Source organism: Teleopsis dalmanni, chromosome 2 (genome assembly GCF_002237135.1).
Source record: "Teleopsis dalmanni isolate 2A chromosome 2, ASM223713v2, whole genome shotgun sequence".
NCBI lineage: Eukaryota > Metazoa > Arthropoda > Insecta > Diptera > Diopsidae > Teleopsis > Teleopsis dalmanni.
Window position 1 is genome coordinate 239,152,327 of NC_051847.1, and position 17,679 is coordinate 239,170,005.

Below are 17,679 nucleotides of genomic sequence, written 5' to 3' on the forward strand. Positions count from 1 at the left end.
CTTAGGAAAACACACCCACAGCTGCCACAAAACTCTGCAATAAAATAAAACGTTAGAAACTAAAAACTAAAAATTAAAAGCGAAAAACTAAAAACTAAAAAAACTAAACAAAATTTATAAAAGTGTTTTCCGAGAAGGAAAATTTTAGAAACCTTGGTTTAGCATTTTGTGGCGGGCGCTCCTAACAACAGTGGTGCAAGCTACAAAGGATTTGGCGTTGTGGCATTGCATAAGCTCTATGCTTGGAGGTGCAGGCTACAAAAACTTTTTCTTAGTTTATATAATTTTCCATACAAATTTTCTTTTTTACTGCTTTTCCTCTTATTTTTTTTAATTTAAATTTAAATTTTGTAGTTTTTACGCTGCAACGCACAATTAAAAACAAAAGCAGCAATTTAGGAAAATTCACATGGAAAATTATTTGCTCTTAGCTTAAATGAAAATGTGAAAAGTAAGAAAAACAAACATATAACTTTTGCATAGAGAAGATGAGAACACTCAAAGCCTTTAAGGCATCTACATCCATGGCCGTGCTCCTACAGCAACGCATTTAGTGCAAAATGGTCTCCATTGTGTACTTAAGAGGAGCCCTGAAAAGGACTGCAACTGCTGCTGAAACAGAAATTAAGGAACAAAACAATAACAATGTTTCTGATTACACGTTGGTTGAGGTTTGTTTTAGTCAGGTTAGTTTGGAATATGTAGAAAAGTTTCGTGGCCCGCACTTTTTTCCTGAACCCTTGGTACGCTTAACAGAAATGTTTTATTAATGAAATTCTAGTAGTTGCACGTGATGCTTACAGCAAAATTAAGAATTTTACTTAATAATGGAAATATAATTAAAATGTGTTGTGCTTACAATGGATTAGGACTAGAAAATTGTATGCGATAAATATAGCATAAATGTATATAGAATAGCCGCACTTTATCATTTATGTTTATTTTTTTGTATGGAATTACTATAGATCTTCCAAATTTCAAAAAGTATTTCATTGTGCCAAGTTACATAAACTATATTGCAACATACTACACAAAGTGTATGTATTTCCATAGTGCAGACGTTGAAAATAACGGATATTGACCGTGCTGGTCAAGTGCTTTCTGAGCCACTGCTGTTTTCAATACTATATCTAATACTCTATGCTTGTCTTCTCGAATCATGTATTCCCATTATTATTAAATTGATCACCGCAGGAAAAGTGTTAGATTATTCCTGAGGCAAGGCATGCCTCCATAGTAAGAGGCAACTAAAACCCAGTAAATACCACACGAAACTGTTTCTAGGACTGTTACTGGGTAGTTACTGAGTTTCATTTGTGATGCCCTAACGGAAGTATGAATCTAGTATAACGAAGACCAGTGACTACAGTTTCGGCAGTCATATTTGTCCTTTAACAAAGGCGCTTTGAATGGGACAACCTCAATTGTGTTGGCCCATTAACCTTTAATTCGATGTTTGGTGATGTTTTTCAATCAGGTGCTGTGCAAACGTATAGTTTGATTTGGTATCGATGAAATTCCTTGGAATTCCAATGGCGACGTTTATAGTTGCATTATACTGATACGTGTGTTAAGAGCACAGTGGTGTTAAGTCTTGACAACAAGTAATCACATTAAAAAACTATGGACATTGTTCTTGAACTAGTGTTTATTGAACGAATTTTTTCCTGTTTTAATGTATCAATTTTTTTTTTACAAAAGCATCTTATACGGCTTTATCCAACACACATTTTTATTAATGGCCCTAATAATATAATGGACTTAACGATGTGTTATTATTCTTTCTATGAAAGAAACTTTGTAACTAACCAACTGTATATGGATATCGTAGCACAAAAGATCAATCATGGTCGCGGTGCTCAGCTCAAATGGGAGCTAATACCCTGTTCTTTCTTACTTGAAAAATGTTTAATAACAAATATTTATATTTAAAGTAATCTTTCTTCAATTTTATATAAAAATAGTTCAAGAAATCAGTTGAAAACATATAAATAGTAATTTTATCGAATTGGTATCGTTATAAAATTATAATCACTATTGCATTCTACAACATTACTAGCTCTAAGTAATGTTTTTTGATTTTAACAAATTTTGCTTATATATAAATAACATATTATTAATGTTTAGTTTCTAATACGTTTTATTTTTCAAAATATTCTGGTTATACATTGCTTTGATACCGTATAATTCAATAATTTCTTAAATTCATTACTATCTTCCTGTTTATATAGGATTACATTCTATACAGATTTTACCTGACCCCTTCTTACCCTATCGCAACATCTCTTTATGGCTTTTTATTTAAAAATGCTGTCCCATAGAATATGTAAATATTAAAATAAAACGCGTGTTGCTCACACTTAAGTGGGTTTAAACAGCATTAAATTCCTTCACTCAGGAGTCGCAATTATTCGTATATGGGATACCCCAATTAACAACCCTTCTTTGTTAACCTTTCTCAAGTCAGATTAGGTTAATAAACTTTTTTTTTTGAATAATAATCTGAATGTATTGTATTTTTTTTTATCACCACAGACTTTTTTTCGAAAAACGGAAATTTAAATTTATTTGTAATTAGTAATTTAAGCAAATGACAATTTTGACTTTTTAATGACCTTTACTCTCAACACTGACACTATTCTCAAACGGGACAACCCTAATGAGAAACAATACCCTTTAAATAACTGTAATTGCCGTTGTGTATATGAAAAATAAATATTTATAAATAATTTCATTACTATTATAACAAAGAAAAAATATTTATAATTATTTTTAAATACATTAAAATTATAATTATATAAATTTTAAATACATAAAATTATTTAATTAATAGTGTGCATCCTCAAAATGATTTGTTCACAACAGTTGGTATTTAATATTCTGCAGAAAATATCTAACACAGTGTATAATTAAAATTAATTATTTTTCAACGATTATGATCCACATTTTCCGAGATTAATTATAGTTCAAAAATATCAATGGGGTTAGATAGGTATAAGCACTGGAAACAAGTTGTACTACTTTAGGTTCTCATGCAGCAACTTTAGCCATTGACCGATGTCGTTTTCATTGAAGATCACTTTTTGCGTAGATGGTTTACCTAATACCTGTTTTTTAACCCTCCACTAGCTTTTATCTATTGCACGTCTTCTTATTATAGCTTTTCTTCAGTTGTTAGAAAACTATGAGCTTAGATTATTGAAGAGAAAAAAGGGGTGAAAAGGTGACGAAAACGATCACAAGCACAATATTCAAATGAACTAGTTTGCCTTAAAAATCGTTAGATTTTTAAATATTAAACGTGACAGATCAAAGGATGCTAGACAATGCAATTTTTATATTAAAATAAAATAAAAAATTCCAATTTTATTAGAAAAACTAGTTTTTATTTTTTTGGTTTACAAAATAAAGGATATTCGCCGCTTATCCTTTGGTCAGTTTTTGCTACATCAGTAGAATGTGAATCGCGCGAGCATGAAAACGTTTGAAAAAATTAGCGGCAAGATCTGTTTAGATATAAATTTTATATTTTGATATAAAATTTATATTAAAATAAACATTCAGCACTGAAATATAGTAAAAACGTAATTTTAAAATATATGTAAGTAAATTTGGTGAAAAATGTGTATATTAGTATTGAAAAATATTATGTACACTGAATAATAAATATTAATTAAAAAAAAACAAATTTAAAAATTAATTAAAAATTTAGTATTTATGTAAATTTTAATAATTTATTAACAATATAATTAATAAGTTTACTATACGTTTATCAGATCATTGGCAATTTCAATATCTTTTTAATTGTGGGAAAAATAATTAAGAGTTTTAAATAATAACTTTCTGTCAAACTAATGAACCAAAATGAAAATTGCATGTTAAAGTAAAGTTTCATGGTCCTTTATATATGCACAACCGATTATTAAAAATATGGCACTTTAACATCAAATAGTTTGAAAGTATACATCAAAATTAAAAAAGTATTTAAATACTACAATCTCAAATTCAGGAATGATTTTTATACGACCACACCTTTTTTTATTATTGTTTTTTTTTTTTTTGTATCAAAACATTGTGAAATCTAATAGCCGGTACTGGGGCCAGAAGAGTTCTATTGTACCACAGGCAGCCCTTTATAGGTGTGACTAGAATTCCTTGGGTATGTTGTTATAAGATTTAGTTGGAATAGTGCTAGCAATAATAATGAAACAGTGTATACAAAACAATCTATTATTACTAAAACTATCTACATGATATATATGAAGAAAGAACTAAAAGTTTAGAAGGATAAACGTGCTTCTGTACTTTTTATATAATGATATAAAATTATATATTAATAATTTGCGATATTAAACATCATTTAACTTCGATGAAGTTCTCAACATCATTTTTATCATTTATGTTGTAGATTGTTTTAAAAATCCCTCTAAATTTCAAATTACAACAACAAGAAGAAGAAAAAAATAGTTTGTAAAAATACTCCATCTATGGATAGAACTTTCCACCGATATTATCATGACTACGTTTTCTCTACAGTCTATGCTATTAATCTTAGGTATAAATAAATTAACTTAAAAGAAATAAAAGTTAAATTAAGTTATTGTTTTTAATTTTTTTAAATTTTCTTAATTTTTGTTTCTTGTATTATTTGACTTAATTTTCGGTATGTAAGAGTATATGTATATATACAATATTTCCAAACCTCTAAAGCAACTTTCATTTTTTCTTAAGTACCGGTGGTCAAAACAAAATAAAAAAAGCCATTCGACCCACAAAAAGGAATTCAAAAAAGGTTACAAGGTTACCCAAACGTCCTTCGGTTAAAATAAAACAAAAAAAAAAGAAAATTCAAATCGCACAGAAAAAATTTTTCCACTTTTCTTTTACTTCTACACAATTTTTTCCGCTTTGTGTATAAAAAAATAATTTCTAACAAACTGCAAAAAAGCATCTGGAAAAAATCCATGATATCCGAAAAAAATTGTGTGTGTCAGCGCGAAAATTTGTTTTTGTATAATGTATTAAAATGCAAATATATGGGTGTGTGTGTCCCTGTTTTTCAATTGTGTTTATAGAATATTTCATCGCATATGAGACCGCATATGTAGAAATGTATCTGTATATATATATATACTCGTTAACGGAAGAGATCTATCCACGAATGCATTTTGTTTTTCTTTTTTTTGGGAATAGATATAAAGTTATTTTTAATATTATGGACGTGTGCGAGTTAGGCTAAGTTGATGCTAAACCAAATGGGAGATTTTTTGGGATTTTTTGCACTGCACACATTTTGCCATTTATCAACACGTATCGACACATCACTACATTATCGGCACAACTTAGAATTTCCCTCATTTAGAACGCAACTTAGCCTAACTCGCACACGACCTATATAGGTTTGTATAGAAGATAACGCTGATTTTTGTTATACTGATATATGTAAAAATATTTGGAGTTAGATATGTCTTAGAAAAAATCAATTATTAATCAAAAATGTTACCTTAAGAGCTAAGAAAATAATGTATACATTTATACAAATAGAAAATTAAGTAATCTGAAAGCGAACAATTATTAGGAAAATATATTAATGAATAATAATCTTCTCATTTTTTTTAAATAATTTAAAGTTAATTTTCATATCCTAAAGATAAACAAAAGGTACTACTCATCAAATACAAGTTAATCATTGAGTTTAGAATAACTTTAAAGGTCAATGAACATATTGATTATCGTCTATGTAGCACCGTAAAATTAACATTTTTCTATAGTTTTCGATAATATGGTTTTGTACTAGTTACAGGTTGTAAAAAATGGTATATAATTTTTATATTGCTTCGTCTTTCGAGTTAATTTTGTAATTTGTGACATACATATAAGTATTTTTTCTTAAATAAAATCTTCAAAACTTGTCAATGTTACTGATATCTTTATCTTATACTCTAATGTCGTCAGATGGCACAATCGCCATAACTGTAACTTTTATGTATGTAACTACATCAGTTTATAAACTTGTTTATAAGACAACAAATTTAAAAATGAAATAATAAATAAAACTAAAATACTACTCTGCCACGGCAAATTTAGAACTATCGATTTGGTAGTATAATATTTAATTTATGACAGGGTTGTTAGAACACACTACAGTAGATTGAAACTAATCAAAAGCATGTAGGTGAATATCTGTCCTAACGAGATACTAAACTACAAGACGACATGAAGCTAGGTTAAGCCTGTCCAACCGAATCTCCTATAATACGTTTCTTCCGGCACTAGATGAGAAGACAACAGACCACTTATAGTATTTTGTCTATGACCAGGGTTATCTAGAATGAATGTTAAGCTACAGCGCGCCCAACTTTTATACACACTCGGTGATATTTCCAACATTAGTAAACGCCATATACTTGCATTTACCAATGTGTATGGCTGGTAATAATATAGCATATGTATAATATAATATAGCATATATTACAGAAATGTGAAATGAGAACGGCTATGAAAGCTAATTGAAGAGAATTTATTCCTCTTTCCACTTCAAATACCTATCTATGATATCTTCCATAATATCTTTCATAAGAACATTATAAGAACATGATATAATTGTATTCATATATTTTTGTGCGAGCTAATTGATTATTGTTAATTTATACAGAATTCTTTAATTAGTTTTAAAAAATATTTTATTAATTCCGATATTTGGATTGCAGTCCTTAGCACCTAAAAATAGCTTTAAACTGTGGTCGAAATATCGGTAATAATAAAATATATTTAAAACAAATTATAGAATTCTGTATTATTATTTAACGATGACCAATTAGCTGATGGAAAAATACATGATATTATTCAACAAATATCTCACTGTAAGTTTATCGTATAAGCAATTCAAATGTTTTCAGAAAAGACAACCTTAGTCCAGAACTCATAAGAGTTATAAATTTTTTCAAGACCCACAAGAAATTATTAAAATATATAACACATTGGATCTATTGGCTGTCGGACTTGAACTATTGTAATAAAATGCTTTTAATTAGAAATTAACATACATATTTAAAAGAGTGTTTAAGTGTCTAATTAAAGGTGTTTTATTTGGAATAGAAAAAGTCCGAAAGCCGATGATTTAATTTATGTGGAAATATTTTTCAATGTAATTATGAAATCTGTCTTGACCATATTTTGTTGAAAGTCTATAATTAAAGTCCAGTCCTTTTTAGATTTTGAGGAGATAACGAGTAGACTAAAAATTATAATTGAATGTAGTACGAACACAATAAAAACCGTATATTTATCAGATCTGATCATATGTAATATTGTTTCATTCCCATAATGATAAATTGCACTCCGAAATATCCATTTCAGTTCGATTCAAATCATAAACTATAATTCATAAGAAGACATGAAGGCTATATTGGAAAGCAGGTGTAAAAAGAATTTGATGATTAAAAACACTTGGCACATAACTGTTAAAACAAATTAGACTATTTTAAAGACCCTGTATAAAAGTTCTAGGTATATGTTTGACAAAATATAACATGTATTAACAATATTAGAGAACTGTTATATTATAGACATAAATAAGTTCATTACCAACTTCACATTCTTTTCTAATATTTTATTTAATTATTTGATTGTGTTCGTTAATTTTTTATTTTTTAGATAGTATTAGTATTACTTCTTTATTCAGTTATTTATATTTTTTTATATTTAGTGGCGAATTCAATGGAGTTTTTTAAGGGAATAGTTCTTCTCCAGAAACAATAATACATAATGGAAAATATATATAATTGCAAAAATAACAACAAAAAATATATATTCTAATATATCACATGCATTGGCACAATTCTGGCTACTCTAGTATTCATAGTACATCTTCATATCTAGTACAGTCGTTTGCCAGAGATTGAACCTTGTTTGTAGAGGCTTGCATATCCTTTATTTTATAATTCCAATTTATTAAATTTATCCTAGTACATTTTGTTTTAATATTTAAAATTTATTTACTATAGTCAGTGGATTTAATTGCCTCGTATATATTTACAACTTTCTTTAATTTATAATCGATTATATGCAAATATATTTTTATTATTGTTAGAACAACCTGTTAAATATTTAATAAATTGAAATATTATTTTTTTATGATTAAAAGACTATATATAAAAAAATTGCTTTTATGCAATTACAATGTTTCTAAATTCTAAATTAACTGTATTTTATAATTTGATTTAAAATATAAAATAATATTGTTTAATTATTTGATATATAATATCCACTCACCATTCACATCACTTCTACTGGCACAAGTGACTGATTATTTATTTAGACATGCCTTAATTAGCTGAGAATTAAATATTCTTCCATAAAACTAATATACTCTTTGAACTTTTGTTGTCATTTCTTTCATTATTTATTATGTAGTGCCCAAACAAAAAAAATTAGGAAAATGCTAATCTTCTCCAATTTTTATTTGTTAGCAATTGAATTGACATCATCCTATTATAAAAAATGAATATATATTTCTATGTAGGTACTCAAGCAAAATCATAGCATTATTTTCTTTTCGTTCAAATTTTTTGTGAATTGTTACGATCTGCTGTGCCAGAAAGCAAAAATTGGGTTGTGCTTTGCTTTATGTACTGCCCAAATATGTGAAATAATTGAATTAGCCATATAATTTTATAAATTGAAATCTTTTTGTAGACTTTATCTGTTTAAAATTAGATCTTTCATAGCCAAATGAATTCCAACCGTTGGCGCAATACAGTTCTTTACCATATACCCAACTACGTGGTGGCATTCTTCTTCAGTAGAACAAAGTCGAAACTCTAGCAGTCTATAATTTATATTACCATATTCTTGGAATGATGGTTCCTTTTGATATGTTAGAATGTAGTTTCCTCTTAAAAGCAGAAAAAAGTTCTAGTTATATTTTTTGTGACTGTCGAGATCTAGGAAAAGAAGGAAATACATACTGTGTGGATAGCTTCCACATCTATCTGATATTATTTTGCTTAAATATTCTTTGATGCAAATTATTCTGACATTTTATATAAAGACTAGATATATTTTAGTAGACTATGGACAGTTGAGTTCGCAACATATTTACTGGAGTCGAAGTCTCTGAACTAGAGCGAAGAATAATGTTTAATTTTAATTGTAATGATTGTAGTAGTAAATGTTTAATTATTATCTGTTCCAGTAAAACAGAGCACTGCGAACTCAATAATTATTTTGTGGAAACAACAGATCCTTATCGGATGGAAGACACATGGGCTTTTGATACAAATGGAATTTTTTTACTGTAGGGAATAATTACACAAAATAATAAAGACATATATAATGCAATTGTATAAAATCTCATAGTAATGACGTTTAGTTAATTAATTGGGTAAAATAAATAGAAATATTTGATAAAGTTATTTTATTTTGTATGCAATCAGTAGATAATTTCGTAAAGTTTAAATTAAAAATCAATTCTTATATCCCAAGTAAAAATATATCATATATCATATGGAAAACTTGTCACTGCAGTCTTACAGTTGAATCATAGATTAAGATACATAAAATGAAAGAAGCATGAAATATGAACTAGGCTCATATATCCTCATCCTCGATTTGGTACATAGAAGCAAATCAGAAATATCTTGGTTATTATCAGTCCTAACATGAAACTTGGCTATATGCGGCATGGAGCCAAACTGGGTCTGCCCTGTCGTAATAGCTTTGTTTCATGTCTTCAGGTGCGCAAAGAAGAGACACCGGAGCACATGCAGTATTTATATCAAGACTTGTTTTGAACCAGGCATGAGTTTTTGAGCGCTCCATTACTTAACACACGATGATATTTAGTATTGGTCAAATACTTGCAATTATAAACGAGTCCGGCTGGTTGTTTAATCAAAGCGACTTTTTTAGCTAATTAAGAAAGATTTAATCCTTCCTTTACATTATCTGCCTACCTAATGAGAAAAACATAAAAATCTTCAAAGAACGTTAATGTTCGTATTTTCTCATACATTTTTATAAATGACTATTTTTTATAATTTTAGTAGGTTGAATAAAATAATTAAATATTATAAGAAAAACGCATTTTAAACAATAAAAAAGTTTGACAACTAGAATTTTAGAAACAAAATTCCCCATCCAAAACTAAAAATATTAAAATGAGAAACTTTATCAAAAGAAACTAATATTTTGTGAAAAGTAAAACTAATATACAAAAAATATGCAACCGAAAATGTTATATCTATGCAGGCTCCCTATTGGCTTCGGTATACATATGTACCGAAATGTGCATATAAAATGCAATTTTTAACACTCTTCACTCCAACCGAATGCAGTTTTGGTGTGCACTACTCCAAAAAAAAGCAAGGACCTAAAATGCAAAAAATCAAATTCATGTGCAAAAAGCAATAGAAAACTGCATTTTTGGGTGTGGCACATAGTGCACCATATGCATTAGAGCTGCTCTACTACACATAGATGCAGTTTTTGAAAATACGAAAATACCAACAAAAAACTGCAGAATGCAAAAAAGTGCAGTTTAAGTGAAATGTATAAAAAGTGAAAAAGAAGCAATGAAAAACGTCAAATAGCACTAAAAGTGGAAAAATTTATTCATACAAAAACAAAAAAAAAAACAATAAAAAGGATACATGGCATAAAAAACAATAACTAATACACATGGCAATATAAAATAAAGGAGAAATGCTCGCAATGTAGTTAGCAAAAAAACATATAAAAATGAATTTTATATTAAATTTTACTTTGCAGCTACCCCCTACAAAACCGTTGTTTATATTAGTATGCGTGTGCGTCCTTTTTTCTTTTTTCTTTTTCTTTTTCCTTATTTTTTGTGTTTTTGTTGCATTTAGTTAGTATCCCTATTTGATATCCTAAAAAAGTACACAAAATTCTTCTACAAAAATATAACACACGCCCATGCAAAATATTTTGTGCTCCCATTTTTGTGCAAACCATATGCTCTACACACATTCAAACTATCGGAAACACACACTCGCATCTTCACATCACATCAAAGGATACTTTTACATAGACTTTTTGCAGGAAAAAAGGAGCAAAAAATGAGATGCAAAACACTAAAAACTAATGCGCAAGAAAGAGAAACAGACATTAGAAGTAAAACGCTGAGAGCGCGTACAAACGACAAAGAGAGGCACCAGCAACCAAGCAAGCATTGCACGTCAGGAGAAGCATTTCTACTATGGCTACTATGGTACTTACGTGAGTGCTTGTGTGTGTAGTAAAGTACTTTATGTACTCTATTTTAGTGCAAGGAAGAATACGAGCGAAAGGCATATGCCATATTTTAGGCACTAGAAGGGTGTTTAAGTCGGTTTGAAGGATAATATGGAAAATCCGTATACTTGTACTACTGCTGCTTGCACACAAAGCGACAGTACAACATCTGTCTGTTGAAATTAATTTAATTGAAGCGAAATCGATACGATGAAAATCAATGATGACATGACAATCAATTAAAATATTAATTAATTAAAATATCGTTTTAATTTGTTAAATTTAATTGTTACATTTCAGGATAATGTATATGACTATTTAGTTTCAATAAATTAAATAAATAAATGAAAAACTTTTAATTTATATTAAGAAATTAATTATTTTAATCATTAATAATAATGACAAAGAAGCTATTCTTTTTAGAACCTTCGAAATCCTCTAAATTTAAAAAAAATTCATTCAATATGAAAAGGTTAGAGCTCTGTAAAATATTGTTGAAATAAAATTTAAATAAAAGTGTTAAATTAATTAACACTGCTTTTAAAATATGTCAGGGTATAAGTTCAACTCTTGCAATCTCATTGGTACTTGCAATCTCAAATAATTATTTTCGAATAATTAAATACAAGAAATATTTCCAGAAATTATCTGATGATAGATATTTGGCAGTACTCTAAGCAGCTGTCAAAAATCCAAAAATAAACTAAACATAGTAAATTTTTTGTTATTGCAATTCACAACTGTTCGAAAAATACCTATTAGTTTTATATAATAGAATAAAGAAAATAGTTCTTTCGTTATAACTGATCTTAAAAATCAAATACGTGGTTGAGATGGAAGAAGGAACGAATCTTTCTTAATTAGCTATGCAACTTGTTTTGACACCACATTTCTTAATTGTAATGATTGTAATGTGTATAAAGAAAGGGCAAATTAGGACTCATCTATAAATGAAAGTATCTGGTCACAACCAGGTTAGAACTTAACTTAACCTTAATAGCTTAAGCCTGTTTATGGACAAGCCAGAACATAGACACAAAAGGAAGACATGTATTATAAGAGATTCGACAAGGCAGAAAAGTCTGGCCAATATGATGTTAGGACAGATGTTTATCTGGATTATTCTGATTTACTTCTATATATCAAATCGGCTCTTCTACATTGAGAATATATGAGGTACGTAGCTGTTGACTAAGGAAATATGAGCCTTATTTTTCTTTGCCTCTCACAAAAGTTGGCCATAAATCAGCTTATAGCTATGGCGGGCAGGAGCAGGGATTCCAACGGGAGGTTCAATAGATCAAGCGTTAATTCTAGCTAATTCATCTGCGCGCTTGTATCCTTCTATATTGCAATGTCCTTAGCGTGGAATACTATTTTTACCTACATATAAATCTGTACAGAAAACAAGTGTATTTGGGTTACTGTTTTATGTGTTATAATGAATTTTATATGTCATAAAAGTATGTGAATAAGTGAGCTGACCTAGAGTTTGATATTCTTAACGGTATTAATAGCTCATATTGTTTTGAAGCCAATTGATAACTTTTGAAAACCAACTTTGAAATTGGGTTTAATATATAACTTATGAATATTAACTATATATTCAATATATTAATCCATATTAAACCAATAATAATTGTTCAATTATTTTATATAATAAATGATCGCAGGGTTTTTGTTACTATCTAATTGAATCTTAAAGAAATTTTTAACCGCAGTTTAACATACAGATTTTAATTATTCGCTCCTTCAAGAACTATTACAACAAAAATCAAATACTACTCCATATTAAAAACAGTGATATGTAGTATAGTAGTAAATATATATATTACGTTTCTTTTGTTATATTGGTACTTAAATAATTGATTAAGTTGGATATGTTGTTTTCTCTGTTTTCTTCTTAATTTATCCCTTTTTCTTCTTTAATTTTATAATCATTTGAAATAAAATCTCCAGGCAGAACTTGATGATTCAAGAAACGACAGAAAAGCACTTATACACTTGTATCACAAATTCTTCACTGACTGACTGTACTAAAAGAGTTGGATAGTCCTTTCTGTATCCACTCGTTAGTATTTTTCTTTCTTAAAAAAAGAGTTATTCCATGTTTTAGTGTTGGTAACTTTTATGCATTCCTTTTTTATTGTGAGTTTAATGTTTCTGCTTACCAACTCACACATTACGTTGACCTTTGTTAGTCCTTTTGATGGTGCTACGAGGATATGTGGACACATACGTGAGTGTTTTTACATTGCTGTACCGCACAGCAATGAGCTTAACTGTTTGTAACTGTAACGCACACACACTTAAACCAGCTGCACTGCTGGAATATTTTCTGGCTCTCCGTTTATATATTTTGTTTTCCTTTTTTATATACATTAGTAAATAAAAAACAAATATATTACAGCTTTTATATTCTTGTGCTCTCGAGGGTGATTTTATTTTTCCTTTATGTCCTTGCATTCTTTTTACATTGTACTTGGGTTTGATGTAAGGCGTTTTGCGTCCTCCTTAAGCAAGTGAGATTTCGCTAGCATTTGAGCTGTAGCCGCCGCCTTACATGAAAATCATCGATAAGCTACTTAAAATTAATGTGAATTAAAAATTCAGAGTAACAATGAACTTATAATATTATCTGCAATATACGTATCTATTTTTAATTTCCATTTTTGCAGGTACTCCTTAAAATATTGAATATTAAGAGCTTTGGTTCACATAAAAATAAGTTTAGCATTTTATTTTGTCTTTGGACATAATAATATTAGATTTTTTTATATTAGATTATCATAGAACTTCCGGATTTAGTATAACGACATAACGTTCCAACATCTAAGCAAAAATTGTAAAAATTACGGTTTGTTAAAAATAAGTACTTGAATATAAGAAATATAAATTAAATCTGTAAAAATAATTGGTTTAATATTTTTATTTTATTCTCGTTAATTTACTATAGACAAAAGGCCGTTCCTGTTTTAGAGATCGAAAATGCTATAGATAAAATGCGAAAAATTAATTATTCCCAAGTTTTTTGAGTCAAATTTTGCATAGTTGTTAATTGTTAAATGTGTTAAAGAGGTTTTTGCGGACAGTAGTGAACTACAACAACAAAAATTTTATTTTTTCTATTATTTTAATTCGAGTATTGCCCATCATCAGTGGTCTTGGAAATAATTCTTGTATTTAATTACTCGTAAATAATTATTTTTGAGACTACAAGTACCAGAAATCGAACTCTAGTCCTGTCAAATGTAAAGCTCAGAATCAACCAACTGGCTCAAAGCCGTACTTGACTTTTTATGTTCGCACATTTTTCTGGAGGTTTGTTACTTTGCTGTGAAGGTTTTATTAACAAATTCACTTACTGTGTTTAAATTAGAACGAAATCATAAACCAGCTGTAGAAAAATTGAATTAATTAATTAATTATATTTTTATTTTTAATTGTTAAATTTCAATACTATTCATTTAAGCGAATAAAATCCACTAGAACTTGACACAATTACACTACACTTGTCTTTGAAAAGAAAGTAGCTTTCCAAAGACAAAATTATGTGTAATTCTATCTTAGTATAGATAAACTAAAAAAAAATTTATGATCACTTCATTTTTTCTATGTTAAATTCTCTATTCGCAGAAATATTAGGTTATGTTAGGTTGGAGTGGCGGCTATGTGTACCAATTCTACTTTAACTCAAATAATGTCCTCTTGTGATACCACGGATTAGCGTTGTTCATACGCAGGCCGGAACGAACCCAAAAGATCCACAGTGGTCACCTTGTGAACAACGTTTGAAAAACAAGACTTCCCAATTTAAGTGAAAGTGAACCACCCTGAAAAGTTTATAAACCTGGCTGAGTCTCTAACTTTGCAGAATGACAGCACTATCGGTAAGAACAGCGGCTTCAAAGGCAGAAACATTAAAGACATTTATGAAAATATATCTCACCCGTTTAGTTTATATTAATCAAATGACTTTAATAGTAAATAAAGTTCTTCTTTATAAAGTTTGCGAAATATTTTTGTGACTTTTCAATATACATATAACATCTTTCTTCCTGAAACGGTTGTTCAATATCTCTAGCTTAGGCATTAAAGAGATTGCCTGCTTCATTAAAGCAACAAAGTGCTTTCCCGATCTCAGACTCTCTCTCTCTCTCTTTCTGGCTCTATCTCTTTTTCTCAGTAAAATTTCGTAATGAACGTACTTCTTTATAAACTGATTAATACTCGTATTACCATCAGCGTACCGTATACAGAAGACTAAGTAGAATAAACATGGTCAATATATAACTGTCCCATTCAGAACCCGGAATTATTTTCAATCATCTCAGTACTTCAAAATTTCAAAGCATTCCAAACTTAAAAACCTGAATATTAAAAAACGACTTTAAAAATTTTTAAAATATCTCATTTTATATGTACTCGTGAAATATTGGTGACAATAAAATATTTCTTTAAATAATTTTAAAATTTGTATTTATTTATACAATTGACCAGATAACCTATTCAAATATATATAAATTAAATTTGGTCATTAAAATATTAAATTACAATCTCATTTTACAAATGTGGTGCACAGATGAGTCCATAGTGAACAGTAAGAAGAAAAGCTAAAGATTCGAACCTTTTAGATACACATATAATAGTTTTTGAGATACAATAGCTGCCAAAGTAGGCGCTGGTCCTCAGTTACAGTTGTTCAGATCGAGAAAGTCGAATAGAATAGTGGAGGTTAACTTTAAGTAAAATAATATCTGATGTTGGTAAAAAACATATCAAACGCACAACTTACGCTTAACAATATATCCTGACTAAATTTTTCTAGTTATTTTCAGATTGTTATAACCTGACTTGTTGTCAAAGTAAATTACGTTTTTCTGAAACTAATGACTGTTTATTCCATATTAAAAATATGGCGAATACTAGTTTTGACAGTTGTATAATTTATAAAAGTCTAAATATATAGCATTAAATGTCACCTAATGCACTACTCATCCATTTTCGTAGCAGTAATACGTTGTTGCGACAGCTTCTACTCAAATTCTATTCACCTGCAACCAATAACTTCAATCCATTCTCTTAATTATTATATCCCCATATTGATTCGCTTTTTAATTAATCTATGTGAACTCTATTAACTTTATATTATATTGTCTTTAATTTATCTATGCATGAAGTAATCCATGAAGCTCCGTTATAATTAAAAAAATAGCGATTATCAAATCGGAAAAATGGTTTAAATTACTGTGTTTCGACTCCATACACTTATAAATACGCCGACAGCTTGCCCAGCAATCCATCCATATTATATATTTCTTTTTCATAATATATAATAAATATCGTAATATATTATTTCGGCCAAGGTTTCCGGGGGACATTCGGCCGTTTTATACACTTTTGATAACATCCTTGAAATTCATTATTAAGACTTTTCTTACAATGGATCGAAGTTTCTACAAAATTCGGTTTTGCATTTGCTCTTCTATGTACAGGGCGTTCAAATCGTTCATGTCGTCATACATATGAAAATAATTTTACTAGTACATGCTTATTATTATAGAAATTATTTATAATTATCATAAATTCAACTGAAAATAAAGTAGTAGTAGAAATTTAAGTGGACTGCAAAGATCAATTATTACAACTTCAGATCGGTTTTATAAAGCTATTCGTATTATACTGGAACCAATTTTTTATTTTGACTACACACTTTAATCAGATATTGCTAAATATCGGATCGTTTTTGACATTTAAGATATGCAATAATATTATTAAAGTCAATTATACTTTAGTACTTTAGAGATATATCTAGGTTCTCCAGAAATACATGTTGATGTGCCCTGAGAGATAAGAGATTAAGAGAAGTACTTAACTCTTCTTTCTTCAGCTTGCCAATAATACATAGAAGACGCTGAGGTCATATGTTACTACCCGGTTAACTTCCCGGATCCTCATATAATAGGATGAAATATTGCAAACTCATTAAGAGAACGCTTGAAAACTGCAAGGCTTGCTGAAATTCTCTATAGTCACGGGAGTATAGAAAAATACGCAGAGAAACTTCACATTCCTGCAAATACGCTCTTTAGAAGTTGTGGAAACTAATAGGAGAAACAAACAATTAAATATTTTTACTGGAAATGTCTAGCTCTGGCTTCAAGAAGAAATAAGTTTTTCGAAAAGTACTTTTATGATAGTTTGTCAGACTGTTCATCGGTAAGAACGAAATATCTATTAAATTATCTAAATGCAATGGTATAGTCTTCGTTTTTTATGTTGTTATACCTTAAGGTTTCTTGTGAAAATTGTGGCGAAAAATCACTAATTGTGGTCAGCGAGTAGTTGTCTGCAGATCTGCCACCGCAACCAACCAATTATGCGGATTTTTTCATATCATGTATATCATCAGACTATACCACT